Source organism: Oncorhynchus kisutch, linkage group LG7, assembly GCF_002021735.2.
Source record: "Oncorhynchus kisutch isolate 150728-3 linkage group LG7, Okis_V2, whole genome shotgun sequence".
In the NCBI taxonomy this organism is placed as follows: Eukaryota; Metazoa; Chordata; class Actinopteri; order Salmoniformes; family Salmonidae; genus Oncorhynchus; species Oncorhynchus kisutch.
The window spans coordinates 13181030-13195601 of record NC_034180.2 but is presented as its reverse complement, the minus strand read 5'-3'; the positions used below and the strand labels follow the sequence as shown (position 1 = coordinate 13195601).

General features: G+C 41.7%; 1 protein-coding gene across 2 annotated transcripts in view; it reads left to right on the top strand.

Moving 5' to 3' along the window:
* Window positions 1–14572, top strand: part of LOC109894204 (uncharacterized protein C4orf54-like) — a 28359-nt gene that overhangs the window by 5061 nt on the left and 8726 nt on the right. Inside the window, exon 2 of one of the 2 annotated variants that reach the window (XR_002255853.2) lies at window positions 157–194. The exons of the other annotated variant lie outside the window; for it this stretch is intronic. The gene's annotated coding sequence lies outside the window, so the exon portion shown is untranslated. The remainder of the gene's footprint in view (window positions 1–156; window positions 195–14572) is intronic. 2 annotated transcript variants of the gene reach the window in all.

The following is a 14572-nucleotide window of genomic DNA, read 5'->3' as shown; positions in this document are numbered from 1 at the left end:
TCTCACTCATGCTTGTACCATATCTAAGCTGTACAGTCTGTGGCTGGAATACAACCTTAAATTACTTGTATAAATATTGACAACATGCAAAGACCCCAATCTGTAATGGAATAACACCAAGCATGTTTACATAGTGTCTTTGTTTACAATCTACAGCCCCTTTAAAATCCACTTGTTGACAGCATATACAGCACGTGAGTATTCTCTCTGTATGGCCCTGATTCCGACTTAAGGAAATTAAGCCTTTCTTACGCATGCCTTTCCTACGTACTTCTCAGTAGTTGGTATTCAGTTTTACCTTATCGTAACGTGCTTTGCAGGTGTGGTTCCCTTGCGCATGCTGAATAAATGTAATTCAACCGCTGAAAACCCTCCGACTTGCTGGCCAACAGATTTTCTCTTGGAGTTTTCATTCAGTAGGGCTTTCAGGTCATTTATCTTAAACCGTCCCTTTAAATACGGTGTTCCTTGTAGTTCGAATTTTGTCGACACTCAATAGAATATCTAGAGATTACGGGTTCAGAATATGAGGGATCAATGAAAGAACACCATCTAAGTAGGCTATGTGTATTTAGTCTCAGTTTCAGCACCAATTGGTAGATTTAAAAAAGACTCTGATCTTTAGATTATTTAGATTTAGGAAAGTATTTATGAATCATAAAAGGCTTGGAGATTCTTTACTCACGAAATAAAGAAAACGATGGTTTGATTAAAGATGCTCTGCCATTTCCCAACTTCTCAGAGCATTTCTCAGAGCATTGCGTATTATTCTGTATGTAAATCCGAGACACTCCATTCAGTAGGATATGTTAAGTTTGGTATGGTTGCGTAAGATAGATGGTTAGTTTAGGCGAAAACTAAAGTAGGGTTGTTGGTCGGGGTGGATGGGTGGGCGTATAACTCGAATGTTTAGCAACCCAAAGGACAACTTTAGAATTTTAAACTACTTACTACTTTTTAGCTACCTTGCAACTACTTAGCATGTTAGCTAACACTTCCCCTAACCCTAATCGTAACCCTTTTATCTAACCCTTCACCTAACCCCTAACATTTTTAGCTAACCCTATCATTCGTTGTGCAAAGTCGTAACATATTGTACGTTTTGCAATTCGTAACATATAATACAAATTGTAATTTGCAACATATCATATGGAATGGGTGATGGACATCCACAAATTAATACATACCATATGAAACATTACATATCATACATATCATATGAAATGCTCTGAGACCAAGTTGCATTAACTGGTTGTTAAAATTCTAATAGTTCGGCTAATTTAAGTTTATGTGATATAGTGTAGAGAATCATTGTACCATTTAAACCACTTTAAAATATATTTTCCATAACCAAAAATATAGTATTTTCAGCTCTTTGAAACGGGTGTACAAAACCAAAAGAAAAAGACACAAAAACAAAACTTATGAACTGTAAGTATAAGAAATAGCACACATAGAACATATGTACCACTTCTTAGACTTGCTTTCAATGAGAATGACAGATCAATAACACACCTGTTTATGTGAATTTGGTCAGGTTGCCCAAAAAGTTACATATTGCAGCTTTAATTCTAAAAAATTGCCACATTCAGTTTTTCAACCCATGATAATGTTGAAATATTAGTGTACATAGAATTATAATAGGGAGAATAGTGTATAATAGTAGGCTATTGCCTGCAGTAACCATGGAACTGTGCAATGACACGGCGAAGTTGTAACGAGTGCGCTGAGAGTCGGGAAGCAAGTTCAGTGAGTGTTTTAATAAAATAAACGGAAAATAATACAAAACAAGAAACACACAGCACACAGAGATGAAACAGAAACAATAACGCCTGGGGAAGGAACCAAAGGGAGTGACATATATAGGGAATGTAATCAGGGAAGTGATGGAGTCCAGGTGAGTCTGATGACGCGGAGGTGCGCGTAACGATGGTGACAGGTGTGCGCCATAAGGAGCAGCCTGGTGCACACGTGACACAAGTATTGCGCAATGCGTCGAGTTCAAACTGTTACGGCTTGGTCTGTGCTCCATACTATAGTATTTTAATTAGCCTACATGTATTTTTTTTTACATTATGAACTGTGACTAATGATCCTCAGCAACAACCACCCCGCCATGGCGAATGAAGATAAACGAAACAATGGAATTAAATGGAATGATAACGTAGGCTTTACCAACTGAAGGGAACTAACAGTAAATTGGCAGTTGAATATGTGTGGTTATTAGGCCTACTGATGGTTGATACTGACAGTGGCTAAATATTTAACATGATAGAAATAGGAAACAGAGACAGTCAAGGTAGCCTATAATTTAGACATTCAAGGGTGCCCATCCCTGAAAGTTAAAAGGCTGTAAAATTTCAATTCTGCATAATGGCCCAACATTTCATAAACCTTTCTGTGAGAAAGTTGATGTGTTTATATGATTCAGTTTGCTTCCTTATGACTGGTGTCACATTTGTCTCCAACGATTATAAGTTAAAATAGATCTAAAACAAGTGTAATTTATATTTACAATTCCCTTATTCAAACGGATTACTTATTTACCAAGCTATATCAAGTTGTAAATTACAGTGCATGGAGAATGCTGTTATTTCTATTGGAAAAAAATCTAGCAGATGCTATTTACACTTGGAACCATCAGATTCGCTCGACCTTATTCATGGTTTCCGTGCGCGTAAAGGTGGTGTAATTATGAGAGAATTAAGTCAAGGTCAAAATACGATGTATCTGTAGACACAGCTCCGCCACACCTCCATTTCTTAGATCTCCACCCCGAACGAATATCAGGGGAATAGCATTCTATACTCATGCTTAAATTCAAGTTCAGAATATGCATAGAGAGAAATGTGCATAAAAACGGAATTACGGTACATTTATGCGCACTTAACTCGGGTCGGAATCAGGCCCTATGAGATTTGTCTTTTTTTTAATCCACCACCTGAGAAATAATGGTTAAGATTTGGTTTGATATTTGTGTTGTGAAATGAAGAAAATTCATAAGCTTTTAATAATGAGCCAATTTACAATTAGCACCAAGTGGATTAAAGAGATTGAACGAAATATTAAGCACTTACACATTTGTAACATATTGTACGAATTGAAATTCGTAACATATACAAATTGCAGGGGGGGTATTTTTTACTTTTAAATTGTAATTAAAAAATGTTGTAAGTGGGTTTGCGACAATTTTCATAAAGTCTTTCATAAAGAATTGAATTAATGCTCCATTATTGCATTAGTATTAAAAGTGCCACGTACCCCCTCACCCCCTCCCATCTACTTGGAAATGTAAGATGAATGAGGAATGTTAGATTAGGAATTAGTATAATAAATGATGAGACCAGATTGACTTGGCACAAGGAGCATCCTGTTCCCTTGTGATGAATGACGATCTTATGAACCTTTTTTACACTTTTCTTATGATATAAGTCCCCTGAATTGTATTTTTATTTTACGTTTCTGTCTCCAATCAGGCCTTTCAAATATTCGAGTTTGTTTATTGAAATAAGACACAGACAGGTGAGGAAATGTCAATTGTTTTGGATATAACTTTTCCACAGTGAAGTTTATGAAATGCTGGGTTTATTACTGGCAAGGATGACATTTGGAGACCTAAACTATAGGCTTCTGTAGCCACGCATAAATTATATTAAAGGGGCAAACCTACCTAGTTGATTTATGATTTCTAGTATGTTTTAATTATATCCCTGGGCTTTTTACTGTATTTTAAAAAAAAACGGTATCAGGCTAAACAATTAGCCATTTTCGGTAGCCACCATCAGTTATACCCACATACTGTATATTTATAACTGTCACTTGAGTGCTCATTTCCTTTCCTTGTATCATTCCATTACATACTTAGTTTACTTTTCTTTCCTCTGTCACATTTGTGTGGTTGTTCCTGAGGATCCCCGGCAATAGTGGCTCATGTTAGTCTAATGTATTACAAGTTGTGGAGTCATTTAGGACTTGTAGCTCACATATGTAGCAGTTTAAACTTGTAGCCAGCCTGCGCACAGTTCATGACGACTGGACCGTTGTCATCACAGTTCCATGATTAGTGGGTATTATTAGGGTATTATTAGTGCATAAAGGCTTTCCAAACCTGTTTTTTATTATTATTCATGAATATTTTCCTAACGCTAAATATATAACATACAATATCAGAGTATTTGAATATGCATGTATTTAGGCCTACATGGCTTTCTTTCATTGATTTGATTTATTATTTATTTAACTAGGCAAGTCAGTTAAGAACAAATTCTTATTTACAATGACGGCCTACCCCGGCCAAACCCGGACGATGCTGTGTCACCCTATGGGACTCCCTTTCACGGCCAGTTGTGATACAAATCAAATTTGATTGGTCACATACACATGGTTAGCAGATGTTATTAATGCGAGTGTAGCGAAATGCTTGTGCTTCTAGTTCCTACAGTACAGTAATATCTAACATGTAATCTAACAATTCCCCAAGAACTACCTAATACACACATATCTAAAGAGGTGAATGAGAATATGTACATATAAATATATGGATGAGCGAGATGGCTGAGCAGCATAGGCACGGTGCAGTAGATGGTATAAAATACAGTATATACATGTGATATGAGTAATATAAGATATGTAAAACATATTAAAGTGACATTATTTAAAGTGTCCAGTGATTGGGTCTCAATGTAGGCAGCAGCCTCTCTGAGTTAGTGATTGCTGTTTAGCAGTCTGATGGCCTTGAAATAGAAGCTGTTTTTCAGTCTCTCTGTCCCTGCTTCGATGGACCTGTACTGACCTCACCTTCTGGATGATAGTGGTGTGAACAGGCAGTGGCTCAGGTGGTTGTTGTCTTTGATGATCTTTATGGCCTTCCTGTGACATCGGATGCTGTATGTGTCCTGGAGGGCAGGTAGTTTGCCCCCGGTGATGCGTTGTGCAGACTTCACTACCCTCTGGAGAGCCTTACGGTTGTGGGCGGAGCAGTTGCCGTACCAGGCTGTGATACAGCCTGACAGGATGCTCTCGATTGTGCATCTGTAAAAGTTTGTCAGGGTTTTGGGTGACAAGTCAGATTTCTTCAGGCTCCTGAGGTTGAAGAGGCGTTGTTTGCGCCTTCCTCACCACACTGTCTGTGTGGGTGGACCATTTCAGTACATGTGTATGTCCAGGAACTTAAAACTTTCCAAATTTTCCACTACTGTCCCTTCAATGTGAATAGGGGAGTGCTCCCTCTGCTGTTTCCTGAAGTCCACGATCATCTCCTTTGTTTTGTTGACTTTGAGTGAGTGGTTGTTTTCCTGACACCCCACTCCGAATGCCCTCACCTCCTCCTTGATGATGGGCTTGGATGGTACTATGATGTTGAATGCTGAGCTGTAGTCAATGAACAGCATTACATAGGTATTAGTTTTTGTCCAGATGGGATAGCGCAGTGTGCAGTGTGATGGCGATTGCGTCATCTGTGGACCTGTTGGGGCGGTATGCAAACTGAAGTGGTTCTAGGGTGGCGGTGATATGATCCTTGCCTAGTGCCTTAGACTGCTGCACCACTTGGGATCCCTAATATTCTGAACCGTTTTCTCCATATATTGTAGTATCGTCCGCGGAGAAAATTCTAATTAAAGGCACACCTAATTTAAAGGGATGGCTTTAGATAAATGTACTGAAAACCCTATAGGTTCAAAACGTTGGTTGAAAATACACTTGCACTTACGAGCTTAGATGGTTCTCGAATTAATCAGGTCTCTGCATATAAATACTTAAGGACATGTTTGGATGATAAACTGTCTTTTAAAATGCATGTTGATGAACTTTGTAAACGGCTAAAAATCAAACTAGAATTCCTCTATAGAAACAGGACATGTTTGTCCTCTACAAATAGAAGACAAGTTGTGCAAGCTACTTTTATGTCTGTTACAGATTATGGGGATATTATTTACATGCATGCTACGGCATCAACACTTAAATCGCTGGATGCTACTTATCATTGCGCACTTAGGTTTATTACGGGTGCTAGCTACAGAACTCACCACTGTGTTTTATATCAAAATGTGGGTTGGACTTCGCTGTCCGTGAGACGAGAACAACATGCTCTCGTGTTTGTCTATAAAGCACTTCTGAATAAACTACCTTCTTATTTATCATCACTCATCAATATTAGAATTAGAATTCCTAAAACCAGGTCTCAAGCATGGATTACACTTGAGGCCCATGCGATTTCTACAGAGTTGGGTATGGCTGCCTTTTCCTGTTAAGCTCCTTGCCTATGGAATAGCTTGCAGACTAAACTTAAACTTGCCCATTTTAAATATTTATTGAAGGATTGTTATTGTGGTATTGTAACTGTTTTGTGTAATGCAAGTTCTTGTGCTGTTAGGGTAATAACTTTTGTGTTATCTGTGATCGTTTTGTTTGTGTTATTTAGTTTCTTAATCATTGTACCTAAACTGTATGTGTAAACATGTATACGCAGGGCCCAGCTGTAAAAGAGACCTTGGTCTCAGTCTGTGTTCCTTGTTGAAATAAAGGTATAATAATAATACTGAATGAATCCTCCACGAGAAAATCTGTTGACCAGCAAGTGGGAGGGTTTTCAGCAGTTGAATTACATTTATTCAGCAAGCACAGGGGAACCACGCATGCAAAGCCTGTTACTCACCTACATAGGGTAAGTCTGAATACCAACTACTAAGAAGTACGTAGGAATGGTGTGCGTAGGGAAGGTGTACATTTCCTACAGTAAGTCTGAATCAGGCCCCAAATGAGTTATCTGGTATTATAGTTTATCAGTGCTTCTAAGTAATCAGTCACAGACTGTACTTTATGGTAGTATTTCGAGTAGTTTCCTAGTGTTTACTAGAAGAATATGTGGTAACAATACTTTCTCGTACTTTAAATAATTATACACAATTGGAAGGCCTACTTGATGTTGCTTGTTTTAGTGAATTCTAAAGAAAGAAAAATTGTATTTCTGTGTGATGTTTTCAGTTTGCCCTATACTTTCGAAGTAACGTATTCAGAAAGCATCTCAGAGTAGGAGTGCTGATGTACAATCAGTTTCTAATTTAGATTTAAAAATTACATTGACTGGGAGGACCTGATCCTAGATCAGCACTCCTACTCTGAGACACATTGTGAATAAAGGCCAATGTCTGTACCGTTAGATACAGTGCCTTACTACTGTCTCGTTGATGGTAGGTAATGAGTGATAACAGAGATTCCTAAAGGGATAGTTCACCCAAATTACAAAATGACATATTGGTTTCCTTACCATGTAAGCAGTCTATGGACAAGGCATGACCACCATGCTTTGTTTTTGTTTTTACCATGTAAGCAGTCTATGGACAAGGTATGACCACCATGCTTTGGTTTTGTTTTGACCATGTAAGCAGTCTATGGACAAGGTATGACCACCATGCTTTGGTTTTGTTTTGACCATGTAAGCAGTCTATGGACAAGGTATGACCACCATGCTTTGGTTTTGTTTACCTGATCACTGTTTCAAATGCTAACTTTTTTGCATTTGTGGCCCAAATCCAATGCAAGTCAATAATATCACATTATCATTTTCGCTCTTCATATCCAATCAAGTATAAAAAAAAATGTATTGTGGAACTCAATTAAGTTACATATAGTTTCAACTGTTTCAACAGAAACTGAACTGATAAATAATCATACAGGATTGCACATTGTATGTCCAATGGTGGCCCGAAATGATTGACACCCTTGATAAATATGAGCAAAATTGACTGTATAAAATAAAGAATTAAATTATGGTATACTCCAAAAAATTGTACAATTATATTATTTTATACTAATACAATTTCTCTGGCACTTACAGAGGGTAGTGCGTACTGCCCAGTACATCACTGGGTCCAAGCTTCCTGCCATCCAGGACCTCTATACCATGCGGTGTCAGAGGAAGGCCCTAAAAATTGTCAGACTCCAGCCACCCTAGTCATAGACTGTTCTCTCTGCTACCGCACGGCAAGCGGTATCAGAGTGCCAAGTCTAGGTCCAAGAGGCTTCTAAACAGCTTCTACCCCCAAGATTCCTGAACATCTAATCAAATAGCTACCCAGACTATTTGCATTTACCCACCCCCTCTTTTACGCCGCTGCTACTCTCTGTTATCACCTATGCATAGTCTCTTTAATAACTCTACCTACATGTACATATTACCTAAATTACCTCGACTAACCGGTGCCCCCACACATTGAATCTGTACCGGTACCTCCTGTAAATGGTCTCGCTATTGTTATTTTACTGCTGCTCTTTAATTACTTGTTCCTTTTATTTCTTATTCTTATTCATATTTTTAAACTGCATTGTTGGTTATGGGCTTGTAAGTAAGAATTTGACTGTAAGGTCTGTTGTATTCAGCGCATGTGACTAATACAATTTGATACAATTTGATTTGATTTAATTTGAATTTGAGTATTTTTTGTGAGCACACACCTTTGATAAATGAGGCCCCAGGTGTTAACATTTGTTTGATGACATGGAAATAAATATCTTTGGCCATGCATCCCAGTGATGGGTTTGGCATCAAAATGAGAATGCATGAGCAGAAAATAACCCATTCCTAATATGGTGGTGGTTCTTTGATGTTATGGGGCTATTTTGCTTCCACTAGTTCTGGGGCACTTGTTAAGGTCAATGGCATCATGCACTTTACCCAGTACCAGGACACTTTAGCCAAAAACCTGGCTGAAACTTGGCCGCAAGTGGATCTTCCAGCAATACAATAACCCTATGCCACAGGAAGTACAGTAGGGGTGCTGAGGGTACTGCAGCACCCCCCAATCTTAAAAAAAAAAGTTATATATTTTTTAATACAAGAAAAAAAATCTCACACTAGTCCTGTATTAGCGGACCGATATAGCCGTCTGTAGTTCTGGCTAAAACACATTTTCAGTGCAGTTATCCTGAAAAGGTATTGAAAACAGGGGTGTCAATCATTTTGACCCCTACCTTTTTGAGAAAAAAATTACTTGTTAAACAATCTCTTTCTCTGTGTAACGGCTCTCTTCTATCTCCTCCTCTGACGAAGAGGTAGAACAAGGATCGGACCAAAATGCAGCGTGATGATGATTCATGATATATTTTAATGAAGGAAAACCTATACATACAGAAACTACAAAACTAACGAAATGAAATAATGAAAACCGAAACAGCCCTATCTGGTGCAAACACAAAGACAGGAACAATCACCCACGAAAACACTCACAGAATATGGCTGCCTAAATATGGTTCCCAATCAGAGACAACGATAATCACCTGACTCTGATTGAGAACCGCCTCAGGCAGCCATAGATTACGTAGACACCCCACAAAACCCCTAAGACAAAAACACACCACAATAACCCAGGTCACACCCTGGCCTGACCAAATAATTAAAGAAAACACAAAATACCAAGACCAAGGCGTGACAGAACCCCCCCCCCCCTAAGGTGCGGACTCCCGGACGCACCTCAAAACCATAGGGAGGGTCCGGGTGGGCGTCTGTCCATGGTGGCGGCTCCGGCTCGGGACGTGGACCCCACTCCATAAATGTCATAGTTCCTCCCCCTCGCGTCCTGGGATAATCCACCCTCGCCGCCGACCATGGCCTAATAGTCCTCACCCAGAACCCCACTGGACTGAGGGGCAGCTTGTGACTGAGGGGCAGCTCGGGACTGAGGGGCAGCTCGGGACTGAGGCAGCTCGGGACTGAGGGGTAGCTCGGGACTGAAGGGAAGCTCGGGACTGAGGGGAAGCTCGGGACTGAGGGGAAGCTCGGGCCTGAGGGGAAGCTCGGGCCTGAGGGGAAGCTCGGGACTGAGGGGAAGCCCGGCACTGAGGGGAAGCCCGGCACTGAGGGGAAGCCCAGCACTGAGAGGAAGCCCAGCACTGAGAGGAAGCCCAGCACTGAGAGGAAGCTCAGCACTGAGAGGAAGCTCAGGCAGGTAGTTGGCTTTGGCAGATCCTGGCTGGCTGGCGGATCTGGAAGAGTCTGGTTGACTGGCAGATCTGGAAGAGTCTGGTTGACTGGCAGATCTGGAAGAGTCTGGTTGACTGGCAGATCTGGAAGAGTCTGGTTGACTGGCAGATCTGGAAGAGTCTGGTTGACTGGCGGATCTAGCTGCTCTGGCTGCTCCATGCAGCCTGGCAGCTCTGGCTGCTCCATGCAGCCTGGCAGCTCTGGCTGCTCCATGCAGACTGGCAGCTCTGGCTGCTCCATGCAGACTGGTAGCTCTGGCTTCTCTATGCAGACTGGCAGCTCCATGCAGACTGGCAGCTCTGGCTGCTCTATGCAGACTGGCAGCTCTATGCAGACTGGCAGCTCTGGCTGCTCCATGCAACCTGGCAGCTCTGGCTGCTCCATGCAGACTGGCAGCTCTGGCTGCTCCATGCAGACTGGCAGCTCTGGCTGCTCCATGCAGACTGGCAGCTCTGGCTGCTCCATGCAGACTGGCAGCTCTGGCTGCTCCATGCAGACTGACTGCTCAGGCTGCTCCTTGCAGACTGGCAGCACAGGCTGCGCTGAACAGGCAGGAGACTCCGGCAGCGCTGGAGAGAAGGAAGGCTCTGGCTGCGCTAAACAGGCGGGAGACTCCGCCAGCGCAGGAGAGGAGAAAGGCTCCGACAGCGCTGAACAGGAGAGGAGAAAGGCTCCGACAGCGCTGAACAGGCGGGAGACTCCGGCAGCGCAGGAGAGGAGAAAGGCTCCGACAGCGCTGAACAGGCGGTAGGCTCCGGCAGCGCTGGAGAGGCGAGGCGCACTGTAGGCCTGATGCGTGGTGCTGGCACTGGTGGAACTGGATAGAGAACACGCACAGAAAGCCTGGTGCGGGGAGCTGCCACCGGAGGACTGGTGTGTAGAGGTGGCTCTGGATAGACCGGACCTTGCAGGCGCACTGGAGCTCTTGAGCACCAAGCCTGCCCAACCTTATCTGGCTCGATGCCCACTCTAGCCCGGCCAATACGAAGAGCTGGTATGAACCGCACCGGGCTATGCACCCGCACTGGAAACACCATGCGCTCCATAGCATAACACGGTGCCTGCCCGGTCTCTCTAGCCCAGCTCTCTGCGCAGCTCTCCTACCTGGCATAGCCATACTCCCTGTGAGCCCCCCCCCCCCCAATACATTTTTGGGGCCGACTCTCAGGCTTCCATCCGCGTCGCCGTGCTGCCTCCGCATACCAGCGCCTCTCCGCTTTCACCGCCTCCAGTTCTTCCTTGGGGCGGCGATATTCTCCAGGCTGAGCCCAAGGTCCTTCACCGTCCAGTTCGTCCTCCCATGTCCAGTCCCTCTCTCGCTGCACCTTGGTGCGGCTACACTCCCCTGGTTTAGCCCAGGGTCCTCTCCCGTCGAGGATTTCCTCCCAAGTCCAGAAATTCTTGTCGCGCTGCTCCTGCTGCCGCTGTTGCCTGTTACCACGCCACTTGGTCCGGGTGTGGTGGGTGATTCTGTAACGGCTCTCTTCTATCTCCTCCTCTGACGAAGAGGTAGAACAAGGATCGGACCAAAATGCAGTGTGATGATGATTCATGATATATTTTAATGAAGGAAAACCTATACATACAGAAACTACAAAACTAACGAAATGAAATAATGAAAACCGAAACAGCCCTATCTGGTGCAAACACAAAGACAGGAACAATCACCCACGAAAACACTCACAGAATATGGCTGCCTAAATATGGTTCCCAATCAGAGACAACGATAATCACCTGACTCTGATTGAGAACCGCCTCAGGCAGCCATAGACTACGTAGACACCCCACAAAACCCCTAAGACAAAAACACACCATAATAACCCATGTCACACCCTGGCCTGACCAAATAATTAAAGAAAACACAAAATACTAAGACCAAGGCGTGACACTCTGAGCAATTGTATTCGTATAAAATAATATCATTTCCCAAATATTTTAAGCATACTTTATAGCTCAGTATCTGAATAGCCAGATTGCTAAATAGTCAATGAATGGTACCCGAACTATCTCCACTGACTCTATCTTGCACTGACCCTACGTACACTCACTATTTTGACACTCCCACTTAAAGCCAACACACATTCAAATAGACTACGCACACACACATAACACAACACATACACACATACATACACATTGCACACACACTTTTAAAGTCATCATTTGCTGCTGCTACTCTGTTCTTTATTTTACTCTTATTATTATCTATCCTGAGTCGCTTTACCCTGCCTTCATGTACGTATCTACCTCAAATACCTCGTACCTCTGCACATTGATCTGGTACTGGTACTCCCTGTTTTTAGCTCCAAGTATTTTACTGTTATTCCTCGTGTTTGAATTAAAATACTATTTGAATAATTATTTTTAAACTGTGCGTCATTGAGAAGGGCTCGTAAGAAAGCTTCTTCTTTTTTTTAACCTTTAACTAGGCAAGTCCGTTAAGAACAAATTCTTATTTTCAATGACGGCCTAGGAACAGTGGGTTAACTTCCTTGTTCAGGGGTAGAATGACAGATTTGTACCTTTTCAGCTCGGGGATTCGATCTTGCGATCTTGAAATTGAAATCTTGAAATTGCGATCTTGCAATTTAACGGTAAAGTCTACACCAGTTGTATTTGGCACAAATAACATTTCGTTTGAATTATTTATTTTATAAAGTCATCTTTATCAATTGTGTCAATCATTTTGGAACACACTGTATGTCCACATACAATCCACTAATGAAAGTCACAGTTCACTCCAATGTTTGTCGAAAGTGGTCTTATGTTATTTACAGAATCCAGCCACATTCCTTGCCCAAATGAACTGTATAACATCAGAGTTCTATAATTACCATGGCGCCTAGTGGCAGCCTAGGCAAAGAGCTCATGTACATTTTTTACATATTTAATTGTTTTTATGTAAATACTTTTTACAAACTTCATTTTTCAACAGCTAAAAGCATGCAGATCAAGTATTGATATCATGAATTGGAATCCTGCCTGTATCTTGATGAAAATCAGCAAGGCCAATAAGCTAGCTAATGCTAGCTCGCAGGTGTATGTTCCATTACAACACCTTTGGGTTGTTTTTCAACAATGGTGACCCAAGAGGAGGCTATGCATGCAGAGTTGACAGGGGGCCAGCCTTTTCATTGCTTAGGGGGTACTTCTGAAGTAAGGAGTGGGCTGTACTCTGTGAGGAGCTCATCACAGAGTCCCAGTAAAGAAGAGCTGCAAAAAGGCTGAGACGCCCTGCCACCAACTCTGGTCCCCACCTCTGCTGACTATCAGATCATCAGATCCTTCCAGATCATCAGATCCTCTCATGACTGCGGCTGTCCATCTTCTGAAGGCTTCAAGAAGCACTCAAACAGACTGGATCTAGCTACTGTTGTATATTTATTTTTAAATTGCTCGTTTATTTTGCTTAACAAGCGTTTTGAGATTCTGTCTGTAATGAAAAGAGTGAGATTATTTTCATTTGTCAAACAGCAGCCAAGCATCAATCATCATGTCACCAGATTTGTTTTTACATTTTATTTTATTTCACCATTATTTAACCAGGTAGGCCAGTTGAGAACAAGTTCTCATTTACAACTCTGACCTGGCCAAGATAAAGCAAAGCATTGCGACAAAAACAACAACACAGAGTTACACATAAACAAACGTACAGTCAATAACACAATATAAAAATGTATGTACAGTGTGTGCAAATGTAGAAGATTAGGGAGGTAAGGCAATAAATAGGCCATAGAGGCGAAATAATTACAATTGAGCATTAACACTGGAGTGATAGATGTGCAGATGATGATGTGCAAGTAGAGATACAAAAGAGCAAGAAGATAAATAACAATATGGGGATGAGGAAGTTGGGTGTGCTATTTACAGATTGGCTGTGTACAGGTACAGAGATCGGTAAGCTGCTCTGACAGCAGATGCTTAAACGTAGAGAGGGAGATATAAGTCTCCAGCTTCAGTGATTTTTGCAATTCGTTCCAGTCATTGGCAGCAGAGAACTGGATCCTCGATATTTATTGGAAAGGAGCATCAAGATCATCACCATGCACTTTCACCACCCTGTGAAGTTCATCATCATTTATTTACATCTGTAGCCTAATAAACATTCCCCGAGTCGTAGTCGGAGGACCACACAACATGTCATCGTGTGACTTCAAGTTTACTTCAATATGATGGTTATTATATCAATATTTGCACATAAGAGCGTTTTCATAATTAATTTTAGAGACAAAAAAATCCTACCTTGTCTAGCGTATTTTGTTTTGTCGACATTTGGAAAGTTTATGACAAATTTGCTGTTTCCATCAGGCCTGTCATACATTTTTGTTTATCCGGCATGTACTTTACGTGCATAAAAAGGTTGGATTGGAAACCTGGTTATTGTGACAAAATACAGCTTAAATGTTGAAAATGTATTTCACACAATTTTATCACTTACATCTACATTTAACTTAATGACATTTTCGTGGGGGAAATATACTCAATAAATAAATAAACTCAAGTTTGGGTTCCTCAACACTAAATGTATCATACAGTGCCTTGCGAAAGTATTCGGCCCCCTTGAACTTTGCGACCTTTTGCCACATTTCAGGC